Here is an 18,445-nt window from a genome sequence, read left to right on the forward strand (position 1 = left end):
ATTTTAAATAAACAAATGCCTTAATGTGTTTTGCTTCTTTAAAAATGAATTAAAAGGTAACATTCATTAAGTTATCGCAGGCTAATTCTAACTATTTGGAACAGCCTATTTCACACTGACCAATACTCTTTAAATGTGAGTAAACGTCACGGTTCAGCGATTGCTTAAGGGAGGATGAAGAAATAGTCGTTAATGTTTTTACAACTTAGAGTGCTGTGGGTGCCTTATCTCATGACATGGCCTTGATGTTTTATTCACTCTGTGTGAGGTTTTGATTACACTGAATCTAGGCCCTGAGGCCTGTACCATGAAGCAGGCTTTTGGCTAATCCAGGTAACTTCAGCGTTAACCCTGAATTTTCTGCATTGGCAAGTTTAGACCCTTATTGGGGGTCCTCTAGCACCTCTAAATTTCACCACAGCACCCCTAAAAAAAGGATACAGCAGACTTTGCATGCTTCGATAGCCACGTTTGCTGTTAATAAATCAGATTTGCATTGCTGTTGGAAAAAGGAGATGAAGAGACAACTGACACAAATCGGTGGTGCAGATTTAAAAGGAACTTTACGTTAAAGATTAACAAGAAAGACTGCAAACTGTTCGGATTACATTAAAACAGGGTAACTGCTGTGACTCAAAAAGTGTCTGCTTTTTGTTTACTAGATAGTGTTAAGGAAGTTAGCTAACGTAGGCTCGATTGCTAGAGATTACTAGCTAATTTGTTTAGTTTGTTAAAGTTTCTTATTCTGGGCTTTATTGTTCATTTCCAAGCACAGAATGAAACCCTGAACTATAGTAATTCTTTCCCCCTCATTGTTAGTCATGTTGTTTTTATTTAAATGAAGAGGGGGAAAGCTAAATCCAGGTGAAAGCAAGGTGGTTACCTCTAATTTCAATGTCAGTAGTATAAATTGATAAGAGTCAATTTGGTTGTAAAATCTTTTTCCATGACAGCACAAAGAGGGAGAGAGGGAGAGAGAGCAGGATAAAGACAGGAAAGAGAAAGAGAGAGGGGGAGAGGTAAGATTGGAGATGTAGTCAAAGTCAAATCCATAGTAAAGCCAAGGCACCCTCTGTTTGCCCACATCCATAATGATGGATTCACATCACTAAGCAGTGTGTTATACTGTTACCAAATGTGGATTCTCCCCAACCTCTCAATAACAGGGTGGAGGGAGAGAGAGGAGAGACATGGTGCCCAAGAGGAGGAGGAAAACAAGAACCCTTTAGCCAAAAAACAAAATAAAAATAACAGAAAAAAAAATCACAAAATAAGTTTAGATGCTTTGATGCAGCACACTTTAAAACCTGTCAGTGAACAATTCACATATGATATTTTAATTGACATGAATGATAACATATTACAAGATTTACTTTGGATGGCTGCCACTACACTGAAGGCACAGAGCACATAACTGTGCCCCATGGACGTTTAACTTTTTCTGCCTTACATACCACACCTCGTCAATCAGTTAAATTAATTTGACTTTGAACTGTTGAGAAGCTAAAGCGATTTGCACGTCTGCTTTATTAAGCTATGGCGCAATAACGTTAAATGTGAGGTGGCGGCTGCACATTAGAGCCCCAAAACTGCATTCACATTCACTTTTAACATCAAAGGTGAGCAACAGTAACCTAATAAAGCAGGCGTGGAAACTGCTTTAGTTTGTTACCTCGATAAGAGGTGAACCACCATTGTGGTGCACAAAACCAAGGGTTAACCCTGGCGTTACCGAAATATTTCGTCTTTTCCCTTGTCCAGGTATCTCAATTCTTATCTGTGCACATCGCCAAAGTGCTCTTTATGCTGAAAATAAGCTGCTCCGGAGCAGGTTGTTTAGCCTGATCAACAAGTAGGGAGGAATTCAGCGTTTTTTGATCAATCAGTTCTCCGAAAACAGCGTCACCATTCCGGTGTTGTGCCAAAAAGTGATTGTCTGCCAAAAACTGATTTCCAGTGTTTCTGTGTATTTTTTATGTGTAATATCTTTACGTATGTTCGTAAATAGACTTCGGTGAACAGGGTTTACAAAGGGGTTATATAGAGAATTAAAACAATATCTGTTTTTCAAGTATCTTTACAACTCTCTGCTATTGTACTTACATTATAACCAATCCGGTCCTTTATCCCCACTTAAAATATTTTTACAGAAATATTGTAATATTTGCTGCCATTTCTGCTGTCCTCTTGGCCAACTTACTCTTACAAAAGACATTTTTAATGTTAATGAGATTTTTTTAACTGCATAAATAAAGGTTATATAAAAGTCACTGCCAAAAACTGATTGCGGCTTCTACCTTGTTACACGAATGTTGTTTGTGGCTCAAGATGACTTTATGTCATCCATGAGGGATGCATTTGACATATGTTTCACATATTATAGCCCAACAAGTTACTCATAGCAATTTAAATACGAGCAATCAGTTTTTGGCAAATACCGGAAATCAGTTTTTGGCAGACAATCACTTTTTGGCACAACACCGGGAAGATCCCTCGGAGAGCTCCGTGCGCAGACAGCGGCGTCAAAGTGTCCTCGTGTCTCCCTGACGATCAATAAGAAATAATTAGGGTCAGCTTTATTATTTGAGTTTCTATTTTTTATATTTATTTTTAAATTTCTACAATCAGCAATTCGGTTGCAGGTGTTTGAGTAAGTGAATCCGCATAACGGAAAGATACCCTGGGCATGTTGAACTACGGGCCCTGCCCTGGAACAGCAGGTTCACAGCTTAAGTTACCACGACGATGTTTCGCGGTTAGAAGTGAACTGCCGTCATTGTTCAAAAAACATACTACATTACGTGATCGAGGAGTTTCGACAGGTGGTTTACCTGCCGAAACTCCTCGATCACGTGTGACTTGTGCGTTTGGAACCACAGTCCGGAGGAGTGTTTCAAAACATCAGCGATTTGGTAGCTCGACACAGCATGAGTGCCCCATCCCTGAGTGCTTTTGCTCCTGTAGGTGCTGCTGTGGTAAAGGAAACAAAATGATCTCTTGTAGGATGAGTCACAACACGCATTAACTGAGGACTTGGTGCTGTATGTTTCTCTGAGTGGTATGTCATAAACGTAATTTAAAAAAAAAAAAAATCATAACAGAAACTGGTGTTAAAACAGCACCAGTTGGCATACTGCTTAATTTTATTCGTGCAGATTACACTTCTTCAAGAATCCTTCATGTATACCATAAATGATTTTGCTGTTCATGTGCAATTCTAATTGTTCTCTGTTTCTCTTTGAAATTCCAGTCAAGCTCTAATTTCGGGCACTATCTTTTGTTGATTTACTAGAGCAGGGGTGTCCAACTCCATTGACGGTTACTGTCCTGCAGCTTTTAGATGCGTCCGTACTCCAACACAGCTGAATCAAATGGTTGAATTACCTCTTCAGCGTCCCATCAAGTTCGGCGAAGGCCTGGTAACAAGCCATGTATTTGGTTCAGGTGTGTTGGAACAAGGTTGCATCTAAAACAGGGGTCCCCAATCCCAGATTTTCTATGAGTCTGTTGTGGCCAGTGTGATCCTCTTTGCTGTTGCATGCTGGGGGAGCAGGCTGAGGGTCGCAGATGCCAACAGACTTAATAAACTAATCTGTAAGGCCAGTAATGTTGTGGGGATGGAGCTGGACTCCCTCAAGGTGGTGTCGGAGAAGCGGATGCTGTCCAAGATAAAGACAATGTTGGATAACACCTCCCACCCACTCCATGACATGTTGGTCAGTCACAGGAGCACGTTCAGTGAGAGACTGAGATTACCGAAAAGCACCACTGAACGACACAGGAAATCTTTCCTGCCTGTGGCCATCTCTCTGTACAACGCATCCACTTAACACACTGGTTACTGCTACAATTACACGTTTCTTTTCCAGCTATTTATTTATGAGTGACTTATGTATGTATGTATGTGTGTGTATATATATATATATATATATATATATATATATATATATATATATATATTGTACTATTCTTAGTTAGCGTATTGTCTGTCTTGTCTTAATGTTGGTGTATGTTGGTTTATAATGGAGCACTGTAACAAAAAATAATTTCCCCCAGGGATCAATAAAGTATTCTGATTCTGATTCTAGTTCATTACCAGGCCTCTGGAGAACTTCAAGACATGTTGAGAAGGTAATTTATCCATTTAAATCAGCTGTGATGGATTAAGGACACATCTAAAACCTGCAGGGACACCGGCCCTCATGGACTGGGATTGGGGACCCCTGATCTAAAAGCTGCAGGACAGTAGGTCTCGATGACTGGAGTTTGACAACCCTGCACTAGAGGCCAACTTCGGCCTCTTCCTTCCAACATTACTTAACTATTTAGCCTCTTCTGCTGCTCACTCATTTCTCTTCTTTCAGTGATTACCAGTATGGAGAATATATTTCATCATACAGTTTTATCTAAAAATAAAAACCTGTTTTGACTCATTCTACTCACCTTCAAATGACACAGAAACCCAATGTCAGCATTTTCTGCAAAGCAGTGCATGTACAAGTGTCCGACTGTAGGTGGCGACATCATTCAAGGAATACAGATACAGCTTTCAGGTAAACCTCTTAGGATACATTGGCGTAAGCTTGAAAAATAATTGGGGAAATTGGAATAATGATGTTTCTGTAAGTTTAAACCGGTAAATAAGGGGTCTGTGAAGACAGATGTTCAGTACTGTACACAGATGTATGTATAATAGTGATGAAAAGCAATGAAAAAATCTCTGAGCGAAGACATGCTTCAAACAAAGATGCACTTCATATCTGACTGGTATATGTCACTTCAGGTGTGAAGCGTGCTGCCTTACCCAAAAAGAGAAACATCACATTGTATTTTCCCCCCACACACTGTTTTAATAAAAGGGTTTCTGTGCACCAGAGGCAGACTCTGCTCTGCACTATCAGCTCAACATTTCCAAAGCGCTCCTATCTTTGTGTTCCAGGCAGACCTTTTGGCTCTGGGGCAAATCATAAGTCTTACCTCATTTCCATGAAAGGTGCGCTCAGTCAGCGATTCTGCTCAGGTCACATCTGGTAACACCCGGAATAGAAAAGGGGGGATGGGGGAGAGGACCACTTTGAACCTCATAGCAGGCGGCAAAATTAAGTATTCCACTGCTTATACAATGCACTTGCCATATTTGATAAAGGCTGGGTGCTTGAGTGATAATGCATCCTGTTAAATTTAAGGAATACAGATGGATCATCTTGTGCCTGTGGTTTATTTTATAAGGGAAGTTTTGTTCACGAGTATAAAAGTGAGTTTCTTACTTGACCTGTAGAGGGCTCACACTGATTTCAAAGTGCAGTTTCGCCTGTGAACATCTGCTAGACTTATGACTTCATCTTAAAGGCCAAGGATGAGTGACACACGTAGTAAATCACTTACTCCGGCTGCACGAGCCAAGGCCAGCTCCGATATGAGCTGTCAGTACGTCAGCGCTCTAAAGGCTGAAAAAGAGAAAACCATGAACACACAGGGTGTAAGAAAAAAATGCATTAATTTTCCTTGTCTAATCAAATAAATATTGTCAGTTTTCCTCTTTAAAAATATTCACTCCACTCACAAATTTGTTTGTGTTTAACAGTGATTTAACTCAACCTTTGCACTCACAATCTCCAAGCATGAACACTAATCATCCTCTCAGCTGGTTACTGCCAGTCACAAAGCGTTGTTTCAGCATGTACCTTTGCATGGTGGCTCTGTAATTCACCGCCAGAGTTTTCATGTATAATTTACCACCACAAGAAATTCTTCTTCCGTGTATTATTAAATAGAATAACCAGTCATTTGGACTAGGAGCTTTTTATTCTGTGCAATTATGACCACACTGTGCTGACTATTCTGAGAGTTTAAGAGTAGTGAACGTGAGTAGGAGGTCTAGAGACATAATAGAGTGAATTTCATACTATTACTCTATGGTTGTTTTTGCAGCTACCTGTAGTAGTTTCATTGTTAGAAAGGCTATGTTGCTCACACAGGTGAGCATGACGATGTATTTGGTGTTAAATAAATGCAGGTAGCTGCTCTGATTGGCTGCAGATGTGCCCTAGGGTTGCCTTCAGCCCATCTGAATGTAAATTTCCCAATGGGGAAAAAAGTGCTGTTGCAGATTTAAAAACTTCAACGTGATGTTTCAGAATATTATGAATTTTTCACACTGTAAAAGTTTTTTTTTCTAATACAGATGATTTCTATAACTTTAGCCCGAGTTACTAAAACATGAAGGCAGGATAGTTAAAAAATTATATTCATCTATTCCTGAAATGTTCACCCCCTCAAGGGTTACTTATATGCTGATTTGCAGCTTCCTATTTTTAATCTTGGACACTCCTGGAGTAGATTTGCATGAGTCACAGTTGGATACATTGCTTACTTTGCTTATACTGGGCCCTCAGTCCATCCACTGTGTGAAAAAAAGCAATTTTAGCTTCAAGCCAACTTTCTGTTTATTTGCTGTCCATTTGAAACAGAAGGTTTGAACAGCAAGTGGCTGGGGCTTCTTTCTGTGCTTGAGATAACAATATAAAGGATAACTCATCATAAAACTCTAAGGGTAGGAAAAACAATGTCAGAAACAGAGCACAAGAACAGTCTGATATAAACTGACATTTGCTCACTGTTACAGGAAATCTTAATAGGTCCAGTTTAAGACTGATCAGCCAGCAGTAGCATGCTTCCTTGCCGTCTTGATGGAATGCAAAGGGATGCAGACCTAGACTGTATAAAACATTGACTGTGACATCAGCCATTATATAGTTTTGGATGTGCATTTTGAAGCCACTCGTTGGCTGTTGCCATGTTTTTTATATGGTATCACAAATCATAATTTATCGCCTAATGCCAGAAACCTTGGTCAGCAATGTTCAGACATCTGCTTTAATTAGAGCTAATTAACAGAGTAATACAATACTAGAGTATTATCCACTAAACTGAAGAACAAACTTATTGTGGCGCAAATGCGGTCAGGTTTTGATATTCAGATAATTCCATTAAAAATGCTGCTAAAAGCCCAACAAACATGGTGGAAAGGTCAGTTTCAGTAACTGTAATTAGCCGAGACCTTGCAGATCAGGGGCAGACCAGGGGCATGACTAGAAAGGCGGACCATCACCCCCCAGGAAATGTGCTCATGTACCCACAGTATTTCCTTTTGGAACTTTAAGTATATTTGAATATACAACTTATTAAAACTATTAAGCTACTAAAGTAAGATTATTATTTTTACTTAAAGTAAAAATAAAAACTCTAAATACTTTTAGCACTTTGCAGAATAACTGCCCATTAAAATGTTGTGTTTATATTCTTATGAAGCTCCACTTTTCACATTATATATCTGCAATAGCATGCAGCGCTACACATGAGCTGGAAAATCATGGTTTATATATCAGTTTTCTAGATTTATCAGATATTTCTGACCAACCACTTCTGCTACATTTTTGGTCCGTTCTGTAAAATCCTGGAAACACCAATTTGATGTTGTAGACACCAAATTGTTACAGCTATGAGTTAAATTAGCCACACCCCTTATTCCAGTATTGGGATGAGTTATAAAACAAAAGATTTTCCATCCCAAGGAGTAAATGAGGCCAGTCTCAAATCGCCACTAGAGGAACTGCAGTACTCGTCACTCTCAGTTTCATTTTTCAGTCCTTGAGGTTGTTGTTTGATGCAGACTGAGTGTAGAAGACAACTGAACACCTAGATACCTGATACTGGGTAGGACTGAGCATATACTAAAGCTTCTTAACACACTAGCATATGTACTGCTGCAAATGTTAGCTTGTAATTGGAACTAAATTAGTGAGTTGAAGTAAACATGTAAAGTAAACACTTTTTGCTGATAATGCAAAAACTTCGACAGGAATAAAAGCAAATTTTATATCTTTGGACACTTTTTATGCTATGTCGTATCATACCACAGAAAAGCAGTGTAATGCCTTGGCTTCACTCGCTCCTTTCCCAGAGGCATTTGGTTTTAGTCCTGCCCTACATGACATGCTTTCTGAGTGGCTAGAAAAGGCTGTAATTTACATAGTGATGATACTTTTTATGACTGAATGTATCTCGCTCATATACAGACTTGGGTTTTTGGGCCACTGCAGCATGATACCATATATTTCTTTCTAAATATCATTCCTCTTATGTAAACTGTCATTTACTGTTTCTTTGCTAAATATGCCACCATGCTCGATCAGCCTCTTTAATCAGTGCAAAGGTTCTCAGTTTTAAACAGTGCCACTGTAAAGACTCAGCTCCAGAGGTCACTGCCACTGTGTCCTGTGCTGAAACCACATGAAGACAAACACAATGACCGTCAAGTCTATAAAAGGAGCAGCTCATTGTACAGACAGAACCACAAACTTTATCTTTACCCTATTTTCAGTGCAGGAATGACAAAAATATAGCTGTTCATAAAATATGCAGGAAGGTATTGTAGTTCTCTGAAAGTTTCTATTTAAGGGAGCTGTGGGACTTATTGGGGCATGCTCAAACTGAATTATAAACTCACTGATACAACGTGACGACTTGTTTTATGAGCTAGGGAGAATGTGGAATAGTGTAACCCTGCATGTGAACATATATAGTACATAGACAGAGCCAGGAGGAGCCAGCACAGCATAGGCCAAGCCACATCCTTCCTGGCTATCTTTGTCAATTCTGCTTCCTGAGCAGTTATTATGTGGGAATCACCACAGAGCATTAATGCATGTTGTCCATTTATTTCAAATAAGACGCATAAAAGCAGGAGAGCTCTAAATAGTTGCTTCCATGCTGAAGTAACTGTAATAAAAATTCAAATACAGTGAATGTAATTTCACTTAACTGTAACAGACACAGGAACTGATATCAATGTGATTGTGGTGTTTTTATTGTAGAAAGCATATAATGACCAGAAAGATCAGTCAAGGTCATGACACAGCATTCTCAGAAACACACAGCTTTGGTTTCACTGCATTACAGGCCTAAGAAAAAAAAACTTTCCATGGCCGACAATCATTAACATTATTCACTGTTTAAAAATATAATCAGCCAAAGAATTGTAATTCGTCAATTTTCTAAGAGTGTACAGAGTGTTATATGAACTCCATTGCCATATGTAGAGGCCCCTGTACACTAACCTTTCTTGTTCACTTTCCAGTTTGAACATGTATGGTATGGAGGGATTATTGTCATGGGAAAAAAAGCTACTTTAAATGATTGTATTCATAAAGAGTGATTTTTAGGGCTTTTGACCATCCAGGAGAGGAGCTTAAAAGAGTGATAATGAAATCATCTGCAGCTATCTCTGGTTAATTTGTTATGCTGATGAAATAACAATGAGGGTAGATCTGAAAGGAGACACTGAAATCATTGTCTCAGCACATGAATTAACTAATGCTTTTAAAAACTATCACTAGCAATCCAACATGAGTAACCTACATTTGGTTAACAGCAAACCTAACTTGATAATATATTTATTGTTGTGTATATTTTTCTTCTCTTTTCTTGAACCTTTTTCTAGAAAGGGATGGTTGTGCTGGAAAATTCCAGTAGATCAACAGTTTAAAAAAATTACTCTGACCTCAACAGCCATGCCAGGTTCAAAGTCACCTTTCAATTCAGCAGATTATCATGTGTGCATGTCTAAATGCACTGAGATGCTGCCATCTAACTGACTGATTACATATTTGCGTTAATGCTTTGAGGGACGTCTCTTTCCAAGCTCCTTAGAACACGTTAAAAGTGTTTTGATTATTTTAGCATCTTTTGCACATGTGAATCTGTTATAAGAAATGCCTTAACTGTTTTGAGAAGCGCATTAATGGTGGTCAGAAAAGATGTTCTCGATGTGCAAAGTGCATCGAAGTGATTGAGAAAAACAGCAAGCACAGGTTGATTTAAATGTAAACATGGATCTATATGCTCATCACTTTTACTCTTGTTATGACCACGTAGACTGAATATCTTCCAAAACCACACATCTAACTCTGTCCAGACGACCGCACGAGTCCAAATATGTGCATGTGTTGCTGTATAGACCATGTTCTTACTTATCTACAGCTCTCCAAGCACATGGGTGCATGCATTTCTATTTGCCCGTCTTTTCACATGCGTGCTCACCCCTGCTGCCCTCGAGCAGAACCAAGAATGTCAAGAGGCTGTGGAGGCAGTGGCTGCGTGGGAAGCGTGACTCAGCGTGGACAATGATAAGGAAGGACAGCTTTGCAGCAGCTGGGCACACTGCAACATCAGACACAGGCTCGATTTGAATATTGCATTAGAGCAGGGGAGCTGTTTTCTCTAACCCCCAAGGATCCGGGGCATTCTATTCCAGGCCAATGTCTCATTCTGGGCTAACTCAGCCACAGTTTGCTCATGCTTGTCTGTCTGTATAAATGTGATGACATGTTAGGTAGGTGCTACTGTGAGGAGAGGGAAACTGAGCTCCTGTTTCATTCAGTCTTCCTAAGTAGTGGCTGACCACAGAGTTGTATTCTGGACCAAACCCAAAACCACAGAGCCCCATGTGTAAAGAGCAGAGAGGGGAGGGCATACAGGCATAAACTAGGCTGAATTCTGAAGGATTGCAGAGCAGAAATAAGGATATAAATATCAAAAAAATGAAGACAGTATTAATTCCTGAGGGAGCTACAAAATTAGCAAATTATACCCAGATGCAAAAACTCCCGAATTTAAACTTAGCCTGTTTTTTGTGGCCTATAGCATATAATGTTTCTTGCTTTCTCCTTTTAAATGGTAATACAGAGATGCTTCGGGGGGATCTGGCAGCTCAGCTCAGCATCATCTAACAAGACAAAAAAACAAGACCACAAAACACGCGGAGCCCCATACTACAGCAGATTTAACCATCAACCACATCAAGTGCTACAGTCACACATGATAAAGCTTCTAAAACAACATTGTGCTGGGTTTCCATCTGAGTCACAGCCACTAACAATGCCCACTGAAGAGTCAGACACTTCGGCAACCATGGGAACAATACAGTAGACAAACAGTTCACTGTAATCAGCCCTGCCCACTGATGGATTCCAAGTGAAGATGTAATTTGCTACACACTTCTATGTGGAAACAACAGGAACTTAGTCTGGTGCAAAAACAAAAAATAAAGGGGGGAAATGTTAGATTAAAGGGCGAAGAAATAGACTTGTGGCTGGAATGCCTACAGGTGACTCAGTCTGGACAGGGAAAGTAGATGATTAATAAACCAGAACCTTAAAGGTATAGCTTGTGTAAAGTGCTAAGCCTTAAAACAAACTGTTGGAATCTGGAGTATAAAAAACATAATGTTTAGCAAAATCCAGGCCATCCAGATGTGTCCAATCACTGCTGCACTAACACTGAAACCCTTCTTTTGACTTGACCACACTCACAGGGCCTTTTCTGAATGAGCCATTGTCTTGTGTTTGGTCCACAGAGACAAGAAAGAAAGATGGCAGAAAACAACTAACAATTGTTGTTCTTTTGGAATAGGAGCAAAAAGTGGAGTTGGTTGAGTTTCCCCACACTAGCGACTGTAAGAAAAAAAGGGGGGATGGGGCAGAGAAACAAAGAAACATGTCATGATGCTTGTTTGGGAACCGCAGCCCCTAATATCGAAGAGAACAAGGGGATTGTCTGATGTGGCGTGTGTGCATGTGTGTGTTCCTTGGTGGGTATGCATGTGATCTTCATTATATTGCACGGTAACACAAATGTGCACATAATATGCACATTTACAGTTCTGTGTTTGTGTTAGAAAAAAGATAACCGACACACACGAATGTCATGTATTTCTATCCAAAGATGCTTCTCTAATACGATAATGTTCAAACTAAGATCACTCCAGTGTGCATAACATGCTTTACTGAGCTCTCGCCAAAGCTGAATCTCTCCAACTCAAACCCTTTAACTAACATAGCACCACATTACATACGTGGCCATTAAAGTTATAAGTAGACCTGCTGTGTATGTGTCAAAGCAGCGTTTTACAGAATTTACAATCAGTAAATATTTGAAGCTGCTCAGAGTGCTTTTATTGGCCACTCAACGAATCAAACTTGACACAGTAAAAGTAGATAAAGTAAAAGTAGATAAATAACAACTGCTTTGATATATTATTAATCAGTAATTTGTTGATTTTTCCACCCTGTTACAAAGCTTATTTAATAGGTTACCTGAATAATTTACCAGCATGAAATTTCATGTCTTTTATATAAGTGTATGTTATTAAAGGATAAATCTTCCACGGAAGCTTCTGGGGTTTATTTGGGTTCATGTGTTGTCCTCACATTACTGCTCGGCTGAATGTAACAAAAGCCTCCACCTAGCACAGTCTAACACCACCAGATATAAAATTAGTGCACAAAGTGGGAGTCTGTGTAGGAGCAGGCTCAGTTTCTCCTCGTTTGCCAGAGTGAGCACTTTAATAATGTTTCCACTTCAGCAAATGCTGTGTTCATGTTTTGTCATTTACATATCTTGATTTTCTTGATTGTCGTATGTAAAATCTCAACGAGAGTTTGATTGATTTTAGCAGAAAAACAAATGTACCCTTTTAATGTTTTAGTTAAAATTAAAGCCTAATCGCTGCAACGTTCCTTGTTCTTTGATGCAGAGTTTTACAGTGTTTAACTTAATTGCCTGATGGATGCATTTCTGGCATGTCAGTAATTTTGATTGGCTTTGGTTGGCTGCAGTCTTCTGTTTTGCTTTGCAGTTTAAGCAGTTTCACAGTACAATTTCATAGCTTCTGTCAAACAGCAAAGTGCAATTGATTCAATATTATCGAACCACTAATTAGTAGGGGTCTTTTTCGTTTGTTTAATCTGTCACTGGCATTAGAAAGGTGTTTTACAACGTTTTTGTCACAGGTCAGCTGTGTAGCGGAGGCAGAATAGGACCTAAATGCAGACTCAAAGGCGAGATGTGAACTCAAACACACAGCTTTGTTGGGAAAAGGTGATGTTAAATTAAACTGGAAAACCTAAGAATCTGAATACAGGGAGAGACACACAGCCAGGAGGGAGATCACGACGCTGGACAGAAGAAAACAAAAGGCTTAAATACACAGGGAAACACGACAGGAAACTCATGGGGAATGCAGCTGGGGCAAATTACACACAACGAGACAGAGGACGCAAAGCTAAACGTAACACATGAGACATGGTGCCTTCAAAGTAAGAGAAGCAAAGCAAAACATGGTGCACACAGACAGGAGACTACCAAAATAAAACAGGAAGTAATGGGAACAGAGGCGCAGACAGTGAAAGTAAAAAGTTGCTGCTTCTAGAAACCGTTAGAATTTATTGATTTATTTGTTTAAAAGTTATGGTAGTTTGACCTAAACATTTGACCTAAAATGGGTTAATCTGTATGGTTGCAACACAGATACCTGATATTTTCTGCCAAGTCACAGATTAATAAAATACTAGAATTTCACTCACCAAAGCAAAGAATCCTTGGGCTTTTAATAATCTTCCTAAAGCTACTTCAAGAATCATCAGCGCCTCAGAGGTTCAGCTTATCTGCCAGCCACCAAGGGGCCACAAGAGGAACTGCATTTTTGGTATTTGCTGCTTTATTTGGTGAGAGAAAAATGATTACTAATGTGCAAAGTTTGATGAAGAAATATCACACATCGCATTAACTATAAAGATGTAAACAACTTTGATTACATCTTCATACTTCACACTCTTACCTAAAAACAGCTCATCCAAGCTGTCATTAGGCAATAGGTGTGGTAAACCTTAGACAGACGCCAGTCTACTGCAGGGCTTATGTAACGCGCGGCGGACACTAAAGCGGTCGCGCCAGAATGTCACGCTAAAAAGAAAGATTCTTTAAAATTCAAGGGGGAGCAAGCAAGTCAGATACCACGGGCACAGAGAGGGAGCAGGTCTGATCAGAAACAGTTTATTACTAGGCCAGGGAGCACAAATAAAACACCCTTAAAATGTACATAATAAAATGTTTGCTCTCTACTAAAAACAATTCTAAAACCCATAAAACTACCATTTTCTACATTCACTAAACCCCCCCCCCTTGCTATAATTAGGCCACATGTTCATTATGGGTCCATCAGCAGGCCAGGAATTCCTCCTTTAGAGCAGAGTCCAGGCCAGCCCCGTCTTCAGCAGACAAGAGCCACCCATCTTCTTGTCCTTCCGCTGGCCCATCACTTTCCAGCCCGGCTTGCGTTCTGCACCCGAATCCATGATGCGACCACCGCCACAGCTCCCCTTGCGTCGGTGTCCTGCAACATAACAAATAGGGGCCAGAACAATGGTCCCAGAAGCGGCCCTGGCTCATGGCCATGGTGACCCTCTCCCAATCCAGCTGCACCCAGTAAACAACAGTAGAGACCCTACTCACAAATGCAGGCAGAGGTAAACCTCTGCCCTGCTGCCAATCACACGCGGTGTCTCTTACTGTTGCCGTTCCATGAGGTCAGGACTTGGTCGCCGCATCACACTGGCCATCTCGCATTAACCTTCCAGTCTGGGGCCTCTCTCTTTCAGTGCCCAGCTAGCCTGTTTTTAAAAGGTCTTTACACAGCTGATAGGCCACCTCTGGACACACCCCTGCCTCAGCAGGTGGTCCCTATCAGCTAATTTGTCCCATGTGCAGCCAGTCCACAGTGGATAAAAACCATGTCACATAAAACACTAAAAACCATGCAATAGAAACAGAATAAAACCATGCAAATAAAACACTCATAAATAAACACTAAAAATCAGAATAAAAACAATATACAAGATAAATACAAATTTCCACTGTGTGACACTTACATATCTCTAAAGTTGATTTAATATCAGTAGTTATTAAGAAATTTACAGCGTGTTTAACATGCTGTCCTACTTTTTGTTTGTGGAAGAATGCACTCAAGCAAACTTTCCCCCTTCACATATCAGAGTCTCAAATCTACCGATGACTGACAGTCCTAAAGTCCGTCTCAAATCAGGTCGACAGGCGTCTGTCAGTTATGAGCACTTGATCATTCCCATCGGCTCCATTAGCGGTAACCTGCATATGCTGACTCAGTCATTACAGAACAAAGTGCAGATACAAAGACAGAGGAGGGCTTGATTCAATCAAACACCTAAGCATTATGAAGACCAGACACATTCAACATGTGTCAAGCAGAACACCAGGGACTGAAGGAAGGGGCGGGACAACACAAACACCCTCTTCTTATCTCTTCTCAGTCCCCTGCCTCCTTTCTTTTCCTTTTTTTTTTGTTTTCCTGCTGACACAGCTGCAAGTCAGTCAGGTTAGACTCCCACTCGGATGAGCCTCATCTGTAATGTGGGTGTGCGTTTGTTCAAGTCATAGAGGCTGAAGAGTTAGGGTTTGTAAGAGAGGCATGGACAAATAATTCAAACGAAGCACATTATTGTGATCCGTGAAGCAACTTTCCACAGGTTTCCAAAAACACTTGTAACCTTTCAAGGAAACATTTCCTGCTGATTAATAGACATTGTTTTTACTCGGGTTATTGTCCTGAGAGTCAAAAGATAATAAAACTCATGCTGCCTGAAATTCACAAGGAAGTGAAGTAAAAGCATAAATTCCTTATTTTCCAGTAATCGTGATTCACAAAATTTCCTCTAGAATTCCTCTCTTTCACATGCTTTCAGTGCAACAATGAAGTATTTCTCCCATCCATGTGCATTTCCTTTCTGAATCCCATTACTTTTTCAGGCTAGATCGATGCTCTCATGAGTAAATTTCCACTCGCCATGTCAACAAGTGGAGGATTAAGGTGTCAAGTAGGTAAATAAAGCCTGATACGTAATAGATACTTAGGACCTTTGGTTTGTGTGTTCTGGGTTGTGTCACTCATTCTCCCAAATGAGGTTGTCTTACTCCAATGAGACAAACCCAGAGAGCGCTGCTGTTTCCTGTTTATAGCCTCTGTGGGTAATGCTTTGTCTCTGGAGACAGCTCAGAAACCTCCAGCTGATAAAAGAGTAGAAGGGTTAAGAATAACATGAGGACCAACACATTTGGAGTTGCAATGGTGTTTTTTTTTGCCACATCTAATCTCTTATTAGAGATATCAGGACAGTAATCTTGTTGTTCTATCTGAAACATGGTGCTACTTGTATACTTTTTTTTAGACTTGTGTGTCTGTTTTGAAGAGTGAGTCCAGCTCCTTATTCACTTTTGAGCGCTTTAAACCAAATCAACGTGAGTGGGAAAGGGGGCAACGCAAACATAGGTCAAATCAAGTGTGTTGTTTGTGAACTGGAAACTCACACAGTTACGAAAGACAAATATGTATAAAGGTTTTAAAAGGCACCGGCATCTTCTGTGGATTATAATGGAACAAAGTCCAACAACCCAAAACTGCAGAAGACACAGACCAAAGCAGACATGTGACCTTTGAAAACAACCTGTGACCAGAAACAGAAGTCAAGCCTCATTCAACATTATTCTGAAGCACAAGGGTCTCCAACCAAGACTTAGCTATAGGCCAGCACATGCTGCTGAGTTTCCCCATAAAACTGGACAGCCCTGGATTTTAGCACACACAGTCCCCGTGGGAACCAAATTCTTACCTCTCCCTGCTCAAAGATGAACAAAATTAATAACAAAAATAGTGTTTGCCAGCCAGTTTTTATGGTGTACCCTTCATCAGCACTATTTGTTGTGATTTAGCTCAGCTGATTTAACCTTCTAAGACCCGAACTCTTTCATGTCATGCATGTTTAATTTCTCTTTTCTATTTGGGCTGATTGGCACCTTATGAATGTAAAAACAAAGAATTACCTGATTTTTTTTTTTTTTATACATGATTTTTGTTTCTGAGAAAAATGAGATCCACATATGAGGACATTCGTTTTAAATTTCGATAGAGCAGTGGCAGTTTAATGTCCTCGTAAGTGGATATCAGGCCCTTTAGAGCAAAATTTTGTTTTTTGGTCTAGACAACCCAAAATGTGATTTCCACATATGTGGACGCCAGGTCCTAGAAAGTTAAATTACTTCTAAACTGGATGACAGTATTACTAATATCAAATCTGGCATACTGAACATTTTCCCCCATTCCCTTTCCTTAAGAATGGCTCTTTGACATACGCCCTTCCTCTGAGACCATTTCTGATGAAGTTTCAGTAAAATGTACATCAACTAAAGGGTCAGATGCATCTCTCAGGTCCTGGACGATTTTCTATTTCTTAAGGACATGACTTTCAGATACTGTTCATCTGCTGTAGATATTTTTTTCAGGCCTGTCACTTCTTTTTTTCCCTCTTCTCGTACCAATTTCCTCAATTTCCCTTTTTGCTAAAATATCGCATGCTCTTGACTAATAGCTCTTTGAGAATCACCCTGTTGGTGCAAAAATACAATTGTATGCCTGTGAAATTGTTATATTAGGCATTTTGGTAGAACTATAGAAATGTTTTTGTGACAAGCTGATGGCAACAAAGTGCCTAAAGATTCAATTTAAATTTGTTCTTTGCCTATTTTATGTGTCTGGTTCATCACTTAAATTAGGTGCCATTTTTACACATGAATGATTCATTGGCCAGTGTTAAGTAGTTAAACAAAAAGAAATAGTCACATATAAACAATGGACAAAAAGTTAGTGAAAAAGCAGCCAATGTCCAAAGAAAGAAAGACCTTCAGAAAGCCTGGAGAACAGAGAAGTTTATAAACTTCATAAACTCAAGACCATCTCAAAATCGAAAAGCAGCCTAAAGGTACATCTTTCACCATTTTACAGTGCGATGATTGCAGACATTCCCCAGCTCTCTGTGAATGGTACTCGTGGCCATAGATCAGTTATCATGACAATTTGCATGATAATGATAAAGAAACTGACCTCACAGTCAGTGGGCTAGTTTCAGTCACTATGCAAATGTATAAGGCTGGGGAAACCTGCATTCAGCTGAGACTTAAGAAGTCACTTGGATGAGTGACGAAACCTTAACCCACTGAAAACGCCACGTCCAAATGAACAGAATCAACAAGGGTTTTACCAAGAAACTCACAAGAAAGTCTGGCTACAAGAGTTTTGCAAAGTACTCTGTTTGCCGTTGTGCAAAGCAGAGAAGCAGGTTTATACTGCCATTTACAACTAACAGTTTAAAGGCTACTATGACTTTATTTTCTTCCAAAATTAAATATATTAATTTTTTAAACTGTGATTATTTTTAATAGTTAGCTTCTGCGCTATCATTTTATATACATCCTGAGAAAAAATGGACTGTAATCTATACAAGATAATCTTTACAATATGGTATACTACGCCTCTGGTCAAGGAGCAGTGTTTTGTGAATTTATCACTGCCCTCAAGCACTGACAAACTTCCCTTATTGTTAACAATTGTGCGCTGGGCAATGGTCCATGTAACGCTCACATAAAGAGTGTCAGTGTGTTAGATCTGGCATCAGAAGCAGTTGTGTCCACTTTAATGGAGGCTCCTTGATTTAATGACCATGTGACATTAGGCATAGGA

The 18,445-nt window shown here is 39.8% G+C and overlaps 1 long non-coding RNA gene across 1 annotated transcript; it reads right to left on the bottom strand.

The window, feature by feature from the left end:
* Positions 1-13,877: 13,877 nt before the first annotated feature.
* On the bottom strand, positions 13,878-15,066 carry LOC143420956 (uncharacterized). Its single transcript, XR_013100701.1, has 2 exons — positions 14,410-15,066; positions 13,878-14,233 (listed from the first exon to the last, which is right to left on the bottom strand). It is a non-coding gene; the product is annotated as an uncharacterized LOC143420956 (long non-coding RNA).
* Between the last annotated feature and the right edge of the window lie 3,379 nt (positions 15,067-18,445).

This window comes from Maylandia zebra, linkage group LG11 (assembly GCF_041146795.1).
Source record: "Maylandia zebra isolate NMK-2024a linkage group LG11, Mzebra_GT3a, whole genome shotgun sequence".
Lineage (NCBI taxonomy): Eukaryota > Metazoa > Chordata > Actinopteri > Cichliformes > Cichlidae > Maylandia > Maylandia zebra.